General features: G+C 47.0%; 1 protein-coding gene across 1 annotated transcript in view; it reads left to right on the top strand.

The window, feature by feature from the left end:
* The window catches only part of HIVEP3 (HIVEP zinc finger 3), a 502456-nt gene that overhangs the window by 214234 nt on the left and 274659 nt on the right, over positions 1-13563 (top strand).

Below are 13563 nucleotides of genomic sequence, written 5' to 3'. Positions count from 1 at the left end.
TTGCCAGAGTTCTCCTTAATAGGCTGATCCTTCACCTGGAAGATGTTTATCTACTGGAGAGCCACTGTGGCTTTAGAATGGACTGAGGCACAGTCTATATGGCACTGGATGCCCAACAACTCAGGAAAAATACCAGGAGCAGAATGGAGGTTGGTACACAATGTTTTGTGCTCTGACTAAAGCCTTTGATACTGTCAGTAAGGAGGGTTTGTGGAAAATCATGGTAAAATTTGGTTGCCCAGAGAAGTTCACCAGTATTGCACATCAGTTTCATGACAACGTGTTTGCATAGGTTCTGGATAATGGATGATGCCGTTGCACTTTCCATGGAGTGAAAACAAGGCTGTGTACTTGCTCACCTGCTTTTTAGCGTGATGTTTTCAATGATGTCAGACACCTTCAATGAAGATGAAAAAGGCATCCAGCTACAGCTCTGATGGTAAATTATTTAACTTGAAAAGTTTTCAAGCCAAGACTAAAGCAGAGAGTTGGTGTTTGACTTTTTGTTTTCAGATGATTGTGCACTCAATGCAACCTCTGAGACTGAGCTGCAACAAAGTATAGATTGATTCTCTGCCACTTGTGCTAATTTGGGCCTGACAATTCACACCAACAAAACAGAAGTTCTCCCCCAGCCAGCACTGCACCATCCATACATGGAACCATTGGTTACAGCAAATGGAGACATTTGGAATGCTGTGGATAAGCTCACTTACTTTGGCAGTGTATTTTCCAGTGATGTCCACATAGATGATGAGGTTGACACATGAATTTCCAGAGCTTGCTCAGTGTTTGAGAGGCTTTAAAGAAAAATATGGAAGAGAAGTATTTGGCTGCCTACCAGACTGAAGGTCTACAGAGCTGTTGTGCTGACCTCATTGTTGTATGCTTATGAAACCTGGACAGCCTACCAGCACCATGCCAGGAAACTGAATTGTTTCTATTTGAATTAATAAGATTCCAAAGATCATCTGGCAAGATAAGGTACTGGACACGGAGGTCTTTTCTTGATTGAGCCAAACATTCAAAGTCTTCTGCAGAGAATGAAACTCTGGTGGACTGGCTATGTTGTTCGAATGCCAAAAGTACGTTTGCTAGGGGCAGCTAGGTGGCACAGTGGATAAAACACCAGCCCTGGATTCAGGAGAACCTGAGTTCAAATCCGGCTTCAGACACTTGACACTAGCTGTGTGACCTTGGGCAAGTCACTTAACCCTCATTGCTCCACCAAAAAAAGAAAGAAAAAAGAAAAAAAGTACATTTGCCTATTTCAGAGAACTCACACAAGGCAAGCACTCACATGGAGGTTGGAAGAAGTGATACAAGGACACACTCAGGTGTCTTTGAAGAACTTTGGAATCAATTATGAGATATGATTGTGAGACATTGGCATAGGACCACCCAGCATGCTGTGCCCCCATGAAAGAAGGCACTGAGCTCTATGAGCAAAGCAGAATTGCAGTAACTTAAAAGAAACGTGAGACACACAGATTTAGAAACATTTCCACAACAAATGCTCATATGGACTATTTGTGCCTGACCTGTGGTAGAGCCTTCTGAGCTCACATTGATCTCTTCAGCCACAATGGAACACACTGTACCTCGACCCCTACATAGTGATGTCATTTTGATCCTCTTTGAGCATGAAGGACCACAAGCAACCCTGGGGAAGTCACTTTGCCTCAGTTTCCTCATTTTAAAATAGATATAATAATACCAAGAATATTTACCTCATAGGGCCACTGTGTCAAAAATCCTTTGTAAGTAGCAAAGGGCAATAATAAAGGTGAGCCTGACCTTCCTCTCTGGGCCTCAGTTTCCCCATCTATAAAGTGGGGGCGGCTAGGTGATCTTTAAGTGATCTCTAAGTGATCTCTAGGTCATCTCTATGTGATATCTAGGTGATCTCCAGATGATCTTTAGGTCATATCTAGGTGATCTATATGTGATATCTAGTTGATTTCTAGGTGATCTCTAGGCGATCTCTACATGATCTCTAGGTGATCTCTACATGATCTCTAGGTGGTCTCTACATGATCTCTAAGTGATCTCTACATAATCTCTAGGTGATCTCTAAGTGATCTCTACATAATCTCTAGGTGATCTCTGTGGTACTTTCCACTCTTACATGATTCTATTATAATTTTATTACTGCAGGGCTGAGCATAAACCCACCTTCTCCATGGAGCCTTCCTTCCTTGGCCCTTTTCTCAATGGCTTTAGCACTTACCGTTAATAGCCGTTAATGGTCTCTTATCATGTCCTCTTTCATGTGTGTGTGTAAGAATGTGGTTGATGAGGTAATGATGATTCTACCTAATATTTGTGCAGTTCATGATAGTTGAATGGCACTTCTATTCCTCACAAACAGTACTGTGAGCTAGGCAGGCCAGATGGTGCCATGGAAAGAGTCAGGTGTGGAGTGAGAGGACCTGGATTTGAATCCCAGATAAACCACTCTCCACCTCTGTAAACGTGGGCAAGTCAGTCAACTCCCTGGAAGTGTCCTCATCTGTAAAGTGAAGGGGTTGTGCTAGGAACCATCAGGTTCCTTCTAGCCCTAGAATCCCATGATCCCCCTCATGTAGAGTAGGCCTCGGGGCCTCGGGTATTACATAGCTAGTAAGGGATAGCCGTGAGAGCAAAAGCCCTTGCAGGGTAAACAGGACTACCAATGCTGCCACATCATTAGCCCCAGGTACAATGTCTAGCACAGGACTGAGCACAAGTCAGTCTTCACTTAGCCAATGTATGCTGGGATGTTATATGCTACTCCTGGTAGAAATAAAGGTGTGTGGGGCAGCTAGGTGGTGCAGTGGATAGAGCACCGGCCCTGGAGTCAAGAGGACCTGAGTTCAAATATGGCCCCAGACACTTAACACTTACTAGCTGTGTGACCCTGGGCATGTCACTTAACCCCAATTGCCTCACCAAAAAAGAAAGAAAGAAAGAAAGAAAGAAAGAAAGAAAGAAAGAAAGAAAGAAAGAAAGAAAGAAAGAAAGAAAGAAAGAAAGAAAGAGGAAAGAAAAGAAATAAAGGTGTGAGCTTCCCAGTATACACGGAGGGGACCTGTCTAATTTCTGGAGTCCCTAAAATAACAAGGCCACAGATTGTTTCCCAGCAGAACTGGGAGGTAAGACCTGGCTTTCCCTAATTTCCCTTCTAGTTCTGACATTCTATGCTCTATTGACCCTGCCAGTTTATACATCCTATATTCTTTCCAGCTCTGGCATTAGATGATTCTCTCACGGCCTTCCCACCTCTGCTCCAAGCTCTGACATTCCATATTCTGAGGCTCCCTCTATTTCTGGTATTCTAAGGTCCCTCCTAGCTCTGACACTCATGTTTTTAGGCCCCTGCTGACTGGAACATTCTCTTGTGCTCTAAGGACCAGACCAGCTTTGACACTTATCAACCCTATGGTTTCTGGTTTTCCTTCCTATCGATAATACTGGATTCCTATCAGACAAATAAATCTCTCTTGGATAAAGAGAGGGGAAAAGCAGATAGGGTGAGTGGGGGATAAAGGGGTGGGATGTGGTTGAGGGAAAGGTGTCCCAGAGCATAATGGGAGGCACAGAGTAAGGAACTCTTAATCAATACTTGTGGAATGAAAGAAACCACACAGAAAATGTTTCCAAGGCTCTCAAATCTCCGGTGGATCCAAAGCTTCTGATATTGCTCTGCATATGTATGTATATGTATATGTGTATGTGTATGTGTATGTGTATGTGTATGTGTATGTGTATGTGTATATGTGTGTGTTTGTTAGTACTGGCCAGGTGCCTATCGGGTACATTTTGAAGGGTGCTAAAAAGTCCTCCTACCCTAAATACTCTCCTCCATCAAGCTGCCTTATCTGGCGTTCCCCCATCATTACTCTTGTCATTAGAGATCTCATGTGGTGTTTAGTGGCAAGAGCATTAGATTTGAAGTCTGAAGTCCTGGTTTCCTGAAGCCTATAGAAATGTGAGTTATTTTTATTACTCATTCCTTTAGCAGAAAGCACAGAAGGCCCCAGTTAAAATGCAAACATTATCTGGCATGAGCCATTATCACCCATTAACACCTCAGCTCTAATTAGCCTTCAGTTAGTCAATTGCCTAGCTTGGTTCCCAAGACTCAGGACTTGGTACAGGTATGGTTTTATATGTGTGTGTGTATGTATGTGTGTGTGTATTTATGTGTGTGTGTGTATGTGTGTGTGTGTGTGTGTAGGGGGGTGGGGAGGAAGTTGGTTCCTAGAGCATTGTGTGAGGTGCCACAAGGTAGTCTGGGTAGGGATTGAGCACCAGGGCGGAAACTGTTTACAGAAAAAACTAAGACCTTTTCTTCATCACTCTAGCCCAGGTCCACCCCGGTGTGTTGTGTTTCTCTAGTCTATCATTAAGTCCTAGAACCTTGGGGAGCTTCCAATCTGACACCCTCATTTTACCAAGTTGGAAACTAAGGCCCCAAGATGAGAAGGTTGTTTGTCCCAAGTCACACAGAGAATTTGTAGTGAGGGTGAGACTGGAGGCCACACCTCCTGACTGCCAGTCCTGCCTGATCCTTTGTGCCCCGATGCCACCCAGCCTTGTAACTGAGACAGCAGACTTTGCTCCAGGCAGCAGGCTCTGTACCTGCCCCCCAAATTTGCCCCATTATTAGAAAAGAGACAACATGGGGTAGTGTCTGGAGTCCCAGTACGGAGAACTACATTTGAATCTCACCCCCCCACATGCAGTGTTGGAGTCTACTGAGCTATTGACATGGGCAAGGGGCTTCACCCCACTTCCTCATCTGAGGGGATTGTAGTCTCATAGACTTAGATCTGGAAGCAACCTCAGAGGTCATCTAGCCCAACCTCCCCCCACACACACCTTAATTTCTACAGTTGAAGAAACTGAGGCCCAGGCAAAAAATGATTTGCCTGAGATTACACAATTGGCAAATGAGCCAGCCTGGAATTTGAACCCACGTCTTTGAACTTTCAAATCAGCAGGGTTTCTATTACCCAATGCTGCCCTATATATAGCATTGCACCAACCTGAAAGTATAATCTAAATGCTAGTTTCTGTTGCCTTTATCTTCCTCTTCCTCATGCTCATGCTCCTACTTGGCCCCAGGGAAGGGCTCAGGGACGGGGTTTCCTCCTCAGCCCCCCTCCTTTGGTATCCTGGGGTGTTTGTGGGCCAGAGCCCATCTCCCTTTCTCTGCCAGCACAAGAAAGGCTCGGTGACAGGAGGGTGAAGGAAGTCTGTGCTATTCACCAGCCACCCACATGCTATCTAAATTCATTGCCAGACAAAGCCATCTCTTTGTCTCTGCCTGTGGCTCCCTCCCTGCCATTCATCCCCTGTGAGATATCGCTTCCAGTAAGCAGAGCTTAGAGAAAGAGAGGGGGGAAAAAAAAGAAAGAAAGAAACCAACCCATTTCATCAGGCCCGAGACTCAGTCCCATTGTCAACATGACAACTCATTAAAAAAAATGATTTGTGTATTGTGCGGGTGACATCCAGATCTCTATAAAGCCACCTTTCTGGGTGCAATTACGCTGGATCCAAATCAGCAACGACTGCAGGTGAGAACTGATCTTTATCCCATATCCCTCAGACAACACTCTTAAAAAGGATACGGCTCCTATCCTAGAAATGCGGCCAGAATGGCAAGAGACCCGAGCTCCAATCTTGGCCCTGCTATTGACTGTCTGATCTAGAGCAGGTCCCATCTCCTCTCAACCTAGTTTACTCCTCTGCACAATGAGAGAGTTGGGCTTATCTTCTTTCTGCCTCAGTTTCCTCCACTCTCAAAGAGAGATAATGATAGCATGATATTCCAAGGTAAGGATCAGAAATACTATTTCAGGGGTTTCTCCCAGATCTGAGATCGTTTGATTTTTTCCAGGCTTGTTGCACATGCCTCCTTGCCTTTTTGCAACTCTTTATTCTACCCCAAATAGACTGTGCCACATCCCATCTTCTGACTCACCTCCAACCCATAGAATACCCAGGTTCTTTCAAAGCACAGATCAGGTGGTGTCTACCACTGTAGGCTTCTTAAAAATTTCCCCCAGTTGCTAGTACCTTCTTCAGTAGATAGAGTGCTGGACTGGGGAGAAAGGAAGACATGAGTTCAAATCCTACTTCAGGCTAGCTGTGTGGTCTGGGACAAGTCATTTAACCTCTATTTGCCTCAGTTTCCTCATCTGTAAAACGGGGGAAATAATCACACCTATTTCACAGGGTTGTTGTAAGGATGAAATGAGATAAGGTTAAACCTTAAAATGCTACATAAATGCTAGATATTATTTTCTTGACAGATATTTGGCAATTACTTATATGTATGAATGACGTTTCCTCCTAGTAGAATGTGGAGAGTGTTGAGTATGGGTGTTGGGTTTTTGTTTGTTTCTTTATCTTTTTAGCCTTAGCACTTAGGACAGTGCCTTCCTACCTCATGGTAAATAATCATTGAATTAAATTCTGATTACCCCTGTAGCCCTTCCTCTGGAATCATTTCTAACTAGCCTTGGTTTCTTTAAACACCTCCCCATCTCTGAACCTCAGTTTCTTCATTTGTAAAATTCAAGGCTTGAAGCAGACTGTCTCTAAGATTTCTTCCACTTCTAACCTGTGATGGTCCAGCCTATGCTCAAAGCCCAAATCTGGCAGGGCCTCCAATTGAGAAGGAAGGGTCCTTTCTCCAATGTCCCAGAGTACTTTGCCTGAATCTCGCTCTCCTTCATATTGGACTTCTTTGGATCTATGCAGATTTGGTTTGTTTGTTTGTTTTTTTTGGGGGGGTAAGGCAGTTAGGGTTAAGTGACTTGCCCAAGGTCACACAGCTAGTAAGTGTCAAGTGTCTGAGGCTGGATTTGAACTCAGGTCCCCCTGAATCTAAGGGCAGTGCTTTATCCACTGCTACACCTAGCTGCCCCGATCTATGCAGATTTGGAATCAAAGGACCCTGCCACTCATTACCCTGGCTACCTGGCACAGATCTTGCAAGCTCTTTGGATGCTGGTCACATAATCTTTAAAATGGAGGGATTGAGGCCTCTAGGTGGCACAGTGGATAAAACACTGGCCCTGAATCCAGGAGGACCTGAATTCAAATCCAGCCTCAGACACTTGATACTTACTAGCTGTGTGACCCTGAGCAAGTCACTTAACCCTCATTGTTCTCTCTCTCTTCCCCCCCCCTTCCTCTGTCTCCCTCTGTGTCTCTGTCTCCTCTCTGTGTCTGTCTCTGCCTCTGTCTCTTTCTCCTCCACCCCATCCCCTACTACTGGGGAGAGTGAGTGGGTCAAAGGCAGGGAACCCTAGTAAGACCTGGGCATCAGAAGAAGTCCACCCCCGTCTCCCTATCCAGGCCCATGCCGTGGGGCTGAGGGTAAGAAATGTTACATGGTGTGTCTCTGTCCCTCCGCCCTAGGTCTGCAGGTGACACCAAGTGACAGTGAACACCCACAGCTAGCTTGAAGGAGAAAGGAAAGCACTTAAATGACTGTGTGGGGGGTTGAGGGCAAGGAGCAGGTTGGCTGCCTGGCCTTGGTGATTGGTGCCCAGTGGGGGTGGGGGTGGGGGTGGGTAGAAGGTCATGAGCCTCAGAGGGTTTTTTTAATTGTCTCCACCCTCTCCACCTTAGTCACAGAATCATAGCTGGATTGAATGGGCCTTCTAGTCATTATTTATTTAGCACCTACTCCTTGTACCAGGCACTCTCTGCTCCAGCTAAAGATGAAGAACACAGAAGCCCTTCCATAAGGGGCCTTGCAGTCTAATGGGAGGGAAAGAGTCTGCGGTCTAGAGCAATCACTGTGCCACACCAAGGGAGAAGGTGAAAAGGATGAAGGAAAGAGGCATATCAGTGCCCCCTGGTCTAACACAATGATCAGCCAGGCAGACAGGGCATCCAAGGAAGGAGAGCTCACTCTCAGCTGGGGAGTGGGGATCAGAGAATTTGAATTAGACCTTGACCTAGGATGAAATCTGACCTGGGTCTAGGACCCCAGGCCGCCACTGAAAGGGATCTCTCCTTCCTCCTAAGTATAGACTTAGAGTTGGAGAGGACCTGGCTTCAAGACCAACCTCTGCCGGGAACTGTTTGTGTGACCCTGGGTAAGTCACTTAACTGCTCCAGACTCCAGTTTGCAAATTTGTAAATAGTACCAGGGTGGTTGGCACTGCATGCCCTTTAAGTATGTCTCCAGCTCTAATATCCCCATCCCTGACACTCACTAGCCGGGCAATCAAGTCCAGGCAGTTTGGCATAGTAGAACAGTCAGAAGACTTGAAATAAGCAGACGTGAGTTCAAATACCACCTCATACACCTACTATGGGCTTCATTTTCTTTTCCAGGCACCAGTATAACAAGCCTCTAGAAGCAGAGGCTGATAGGCTACATGAGGAACAGCGTACTGGCCCACATCAGAAATGTAACAGAGCAAAGCGTCTATGGCAGTCACAGTGGGGTCTGGCCTCTGAGAAGCTCCTGTGCTTCTAGCCCTATTTAGGGGGGAACCAATCTGTCTGAACAGGTAGGGAGCTTCCCGTCCCTAAGAGTATTCAAATGGGGACTGGATGACTGTTATGTTGGGAATGTTGTAGAGGGGATTCCGGCTGTCCTGGCATTATGGGGTAGCAAGATGACCTCTGAGATTCCATGTTTCTTTGAAGGAGTAGAGAGGACTTGGAGGTCTCAGAATTAGAAATGGGAGCTAAGGAGATCAGCTGGGAAATGGTTGCACAATTCCAGGTTGTAAGATTATGAGGCCTGGTCTAGGGTAGAGCCAAGGTAGAGAAAATGGGCCTATTCCACTTACTAGCTGTATGACCTTGGGCAAGTCACTCACCTACTCTGAGGCTCAGGTTTCTCACGTGTAAATTGGAAAACTTAGCTACTTACCTTACAGAGCTCTTGTAAGGATCAAGTAAAATAATGGCGGACACAAAGCATTTGTAAATCTTGTGCTGCATGTTATAGAATCTTCTCCATAGAAATGGAGACACCCACAGTCTCATTTAGAAGATGAAGAAACCCAAGGGAAGTGATCTGGTCAAGGACCACATAGGTGGTAAATAACAGCCCTGGGATTGGGACCCAGGTGTCCTGCTTCATTATGTGGTGCTCTGTCCACTCCTCCATTTTGGAGGGGAGGGCATTGTTCAGACCTGTGAGTTTATTCATGTAGAGAACTACAGTTGAGCCCATCTTCCTCCACCAATGCAAATTGGCAATGATTCTCCAACTTAACTTCTGAGAGGGTTGCCTGGGTCACTCGTTGTCAGGTCAAGTGATTTGCCCAAGGCTACATGAGCCGTGTATGTTACAGACTGGACTGGACCCCAAATCTTGCCCACTCTGTGCCGCCAGCCCCCTATCTGATACACTGGGTGGTTCTTGGGCTACAGGGGGAGAAGTCGCCCAGTTGTTCTTATCCAAGAAAGAAATGACAAGAACAGCAGGGGATGGATGGCAGAGCAAAGCAGGGGAAGAGGAATGTGCACGGATTGGCCCGATTCCATCTGAATCCTGGGGGTGACACAAGAACAGGTCAGAACCAGCAGATGTGGGCTCTGGCTCAAGGCCTGGAATCTGTGCCCCAGGCTTGGCTGTTCCAGGAATCTGGGCAGACAAGGGGAAGGTTTTGCTGGCGTTGGGGACTGGCAGACTCACAGTCACAGCGATGAAGCTGGAAGAAACCCAAGAGGGACCTGAGAGAGAAGCAAGCACAATCCCCTTGTGTTACGGACAGAGAAACTGAGGCCTGGAGAGAGGAAGTGGCTTGTCCAATGTTGCACGGCTTAGGAGTGTCTGAGCCAGGGCTTGAAGCCAGGTCTCCCTATTCCAAGTCCTTTGCTCTATGTCACCTCTGGCCCATTTCAGGTGCCTTCATTTTTGTGTTAGTGAATCTCAGAGCTTTGGAATTAGACAATTGACTGCCAGTGCTTGTGTTTCAGAGCTTAAGGAAATCTCCCCCAGGGTAGGAGGGAGAGAGAGAGAGAGAGAGAGAGAGAGAGAGAGAGAGAGAGAGAGAGAGAGAGAGAGAGAGAGAGAGAGAGAGAGAGAGAGAGAGAGAGAGAGAGGGAGAGAGGGGGGGAGAGGGAGAGAGGGAAAGAGAGAGAGAGAGAGAGAGAGAGAGAGAGAGAGAGAGAGAGAGAGAGAGAGAGAGAGAGAGAGAGGGAGAGAGAGAGGGAGGGAGAGAGGGAGGGAGAGAGGGAGAGGGAGAGAGAGAGGGAGAGAGGGAGAGAGAGAGAGAGAGAGAGAGAGAGAGAGAGAGAGAGAGGGAGGGAGAGAGGGAAGGAGAGAGGGAGAGGGAGAGAGGGAGAGGCAGGCAAAGAGACAGAGACAGAGACAGAGACAGAAGGAGAGGTAGAGAGACAGTGTGTCTCACTTCCCGTTCTGTCTTTCTCCTCTCTTTTCTACCTCCTCTGTTGGGGTGGGGGCTGGTAGGAGGCGGGGGAACTGGGTTTGGGCTGGTCTCCATGCAGTCTCTGGTGGCCAATTAGCCCTAGCATATCCAGTGAAGCTGTGGATCTAGGGATGGTGAATAGCATAGCCCAGGGGTATCAAGTACAAACATTAAAATTTAATGCCCTGAGATTCTCTCTATGTGATTCTCGCATATGCTCAGCATGGGACACTACTGCTTTTTGTGAGCTGAATGGGCCTTTGGTCCTGGCCACCAGGACAGACAAGCTGGCCTGCCCTCCTTCTTATCCATCTCCCTAGGGAGCCCCAAGTGAACCTGATTCAACCGTGTCTCCCCTTCAGTTTCCATGTGACCACTGAGGGGCCTTGGTAGAGAATGTCATTTCAGGAGATAGCCAAACTCATTTTTTTTTTACAGGGAAAACAATATATAAGGGCTGGATTTTCATGAATGCATTTCATAACAGTGAGATATACCTGGAAGAACACTGACACTGGAGGAAAAAGATTCGAATCTGAGATCTGCCACTTACTAACTGAGACATCTTAGGCGAGCTAACTTCATCTCCTCCAGCCTCAGTTGTCCCAGCTTTAAAATGAGGGGACTGAACAAGCTGCTATCCCAATCTGGGGGATACCGCTCAGATGACCCATGAGCCAGGGAGGGAGCAGCTAGTGTTAATAGCCCTAACAAGGACAATAGTCTCTCTCCTGCTGGGAGGCTGTAAATAACAGATGAAATTGGGGGAACTTGGGTTTCTGGGGTGATGTTAGGCTGTCTCATCACACTGCAGTGTTGGAGTGTGTTTCAGAAGTTGGGATCCCTTTGTGGCAGAGCAGCGCTACCCTGGAAAGTCTATGTGGTTGGTGATCTGCTTTCTCCTGTGTCATTGGGCCAAGCTGTGAGCTCCAGGAGGTCTTCAGGACAGAGGACAGTAAAGGAGTGGCCAGCCATGACTTGGAGTATAAAGTCACGGATAGCTCCATCCTTGGTCATCCTTCTGTGGCCTTGTGTCCTCTTAGGTGGGTCTGTGTGAAAGGGAGGAGAGCCTGGCACCTTCTAACCCTGATATTACGCAGTTCCCTGGATGTGCTCAGGAAACAAGCTCACTGGAAGCATCTCAGGACCTTGCCTTCTTTCAGATACACCTTGCTCAGCCTCCTCCAGGGAGAGCACACGTTTGGTGCCGAGGTCACACAGTGCTGCTGCGTCCAAGCTAGTCGGAAACCCGAGGAAAGACACATGTTTTGAAAAAATGATTTGAAAATAATTGTCTTCTTTGGACTCTTTTCCACTGAGAGTTAACATTCATCATGAAGGAGCTGGTGCTGGAGGGGGTGGAAGTAAAGTGTCCATCAGGGAAGGGTGAGGGAAGGGAGAGATGAACAGAGAAAGAGGAGGAGGAGGAGCAGGAGGAAGGGCACCCGGGGGTGGGCAGGAGAGTGAGGGTACTAAGAATGGGAGTGAGTGTGAAGAGGGGGGGGCAGAGACAAGGAATGAGAAGGCTAGTGATTCATCAAAGAAAACATTTAATGACTGATCACCTGCCCATGAGGGGAAAAAGGAACAGTGGAGAGGGACAAAGTACACCAAGAAGGGATGAATCAAGGACTACTAATGGAAACCACCCTCCCCCCATCCTGTTCCATCCACTTCTACCCTCATGTTATCTCAAGATGGCTCTCAGGCTGTGTGTGGTGGAGCATTTAAAGCCCTTCATTGTCTGGCTTCCTTGCCACACTTATTGTACATTACATACACACTCTACATTCCGGTAAATTCCTTCATGAACTACTGTACAAGATATTCCATTTCCCACCTCCAGGCCTTTGTAGAGTCTGCCCTTCCCCCCATGCCTGGAATATATTCCCTCTTCATCTCCACCTCATAGAAGTGCCTCCCCCCTTATTTCAAAGCTCAACTCAAACACAATCTCCTATAAAGAATCTACCCCATCTTCCCAATTGCTAGTAATCTCTATTCTCCCCCATTTTGTTTGTATTTGTTTTGGTATTTTCTTATCTGTGTCCATATTGTATCTCCACAATAAAATGCAAACCCCTTAGGGCAGAGACTGTTTTTTTCATTTTGTCTTTGTATCTCCTGTGCTTTGCACATAGTAGGCTCTTTAAAAAATGCTTCTCTGATTGGGTTGAGTTGAATTGGGATTTGAAGTAGGTTGCCCAGAATCTCACTGTAAGTGGCCAGACCTGAATTGAAGATCTCTCTGCCTCTGAGTGAGTCTTCAGCACTTCCTACTACACCCCATGCCTCCCACTCACATTGGTGTGAATGAGTCTAATTGGATTCTTTTCCTCCCACTGCCTAGCGGAGATCAGCTTCCCTCCCACATCACTGTTTGTACCTCCCCAGTTCGCTTATTATGTATTCTTGTGTATTCTAGTCATCTCTGTCTGTGGCTTACTGAACCATGAGCTGAATGAAGGCAGGGACCTTGCTTTACCTAAATTTTTAATCTCCCTTGGCTCTGAGGACAGTGCTCTGCACAAAGATGGTGCTTAATCGAGGTTTGTTCAATTAAATTGCATATTAAGAGCATGGGGGAAGGGGTAGAGTTGGGTTTGTGGGGAGGAGGTAGGTAATTCTGGAGCATGGAGTGCTTGTGGGGGGGGGCAAGCTGGAATAAGGGGAGGTGCCTCCTTGGGTGATGGAAATTATAGAACCCATTCAGAGGAGTGGGAGCGAGCAGGTGAGAGAGGGACCCTGGACAGTGGGAAACATTGTCAAAAGGGGAGGGGAGGGGAGGCTATGCAAGACAAAATTCCCCTGTTTCATAACTTCTGCTGGCCCTGAGCCCAGGAAAGAGGAGGGAACACTCTTCCTTCTCTCTCCCCTCCCCTCCCCTCCCTTCCCCCCTGCTCCTGTACCACTCGGCTTCTCCTTCATTCCCAGGCCCCAGAACTCTAGTTTTACAATGACTGACAGATCCACTGTGGGCTGAAGGGCCTCTTGGATCCTATCATGGGAACCGAACTGTCATGGATCAGCTGCTCACAGAAAACAGAGAATCCCAGACTGACAGAATCTCCAGGCTAGGAGGTACCCCAGAGGTCACTCAGTAGTCTCCTGATGGCAGGCACTATCTCACTTTTGTTTTGGTAACCTCACTGCTAGCACGCACAGT

This window comes from Dromiciops gliroides, chromosome 3, assembly GCF_019393635.1.
Source record: "Dromiciops gliroides isolate mDroGli1 chromosome 3, mDroGli1.pri, whole genome shotgun sequence".
Taxonomy (NCBI): Eukaryota; Metazoa; Chordata; class Mammalia; order Microbiotheria; family Microbiotheriidae; genus Dromiciops; species Dromiciops gliroides.
Note: the sequence above shows the minus strand (reverse complement) of the source record. Positions and strands in the feature narration are given on the sequence as shown.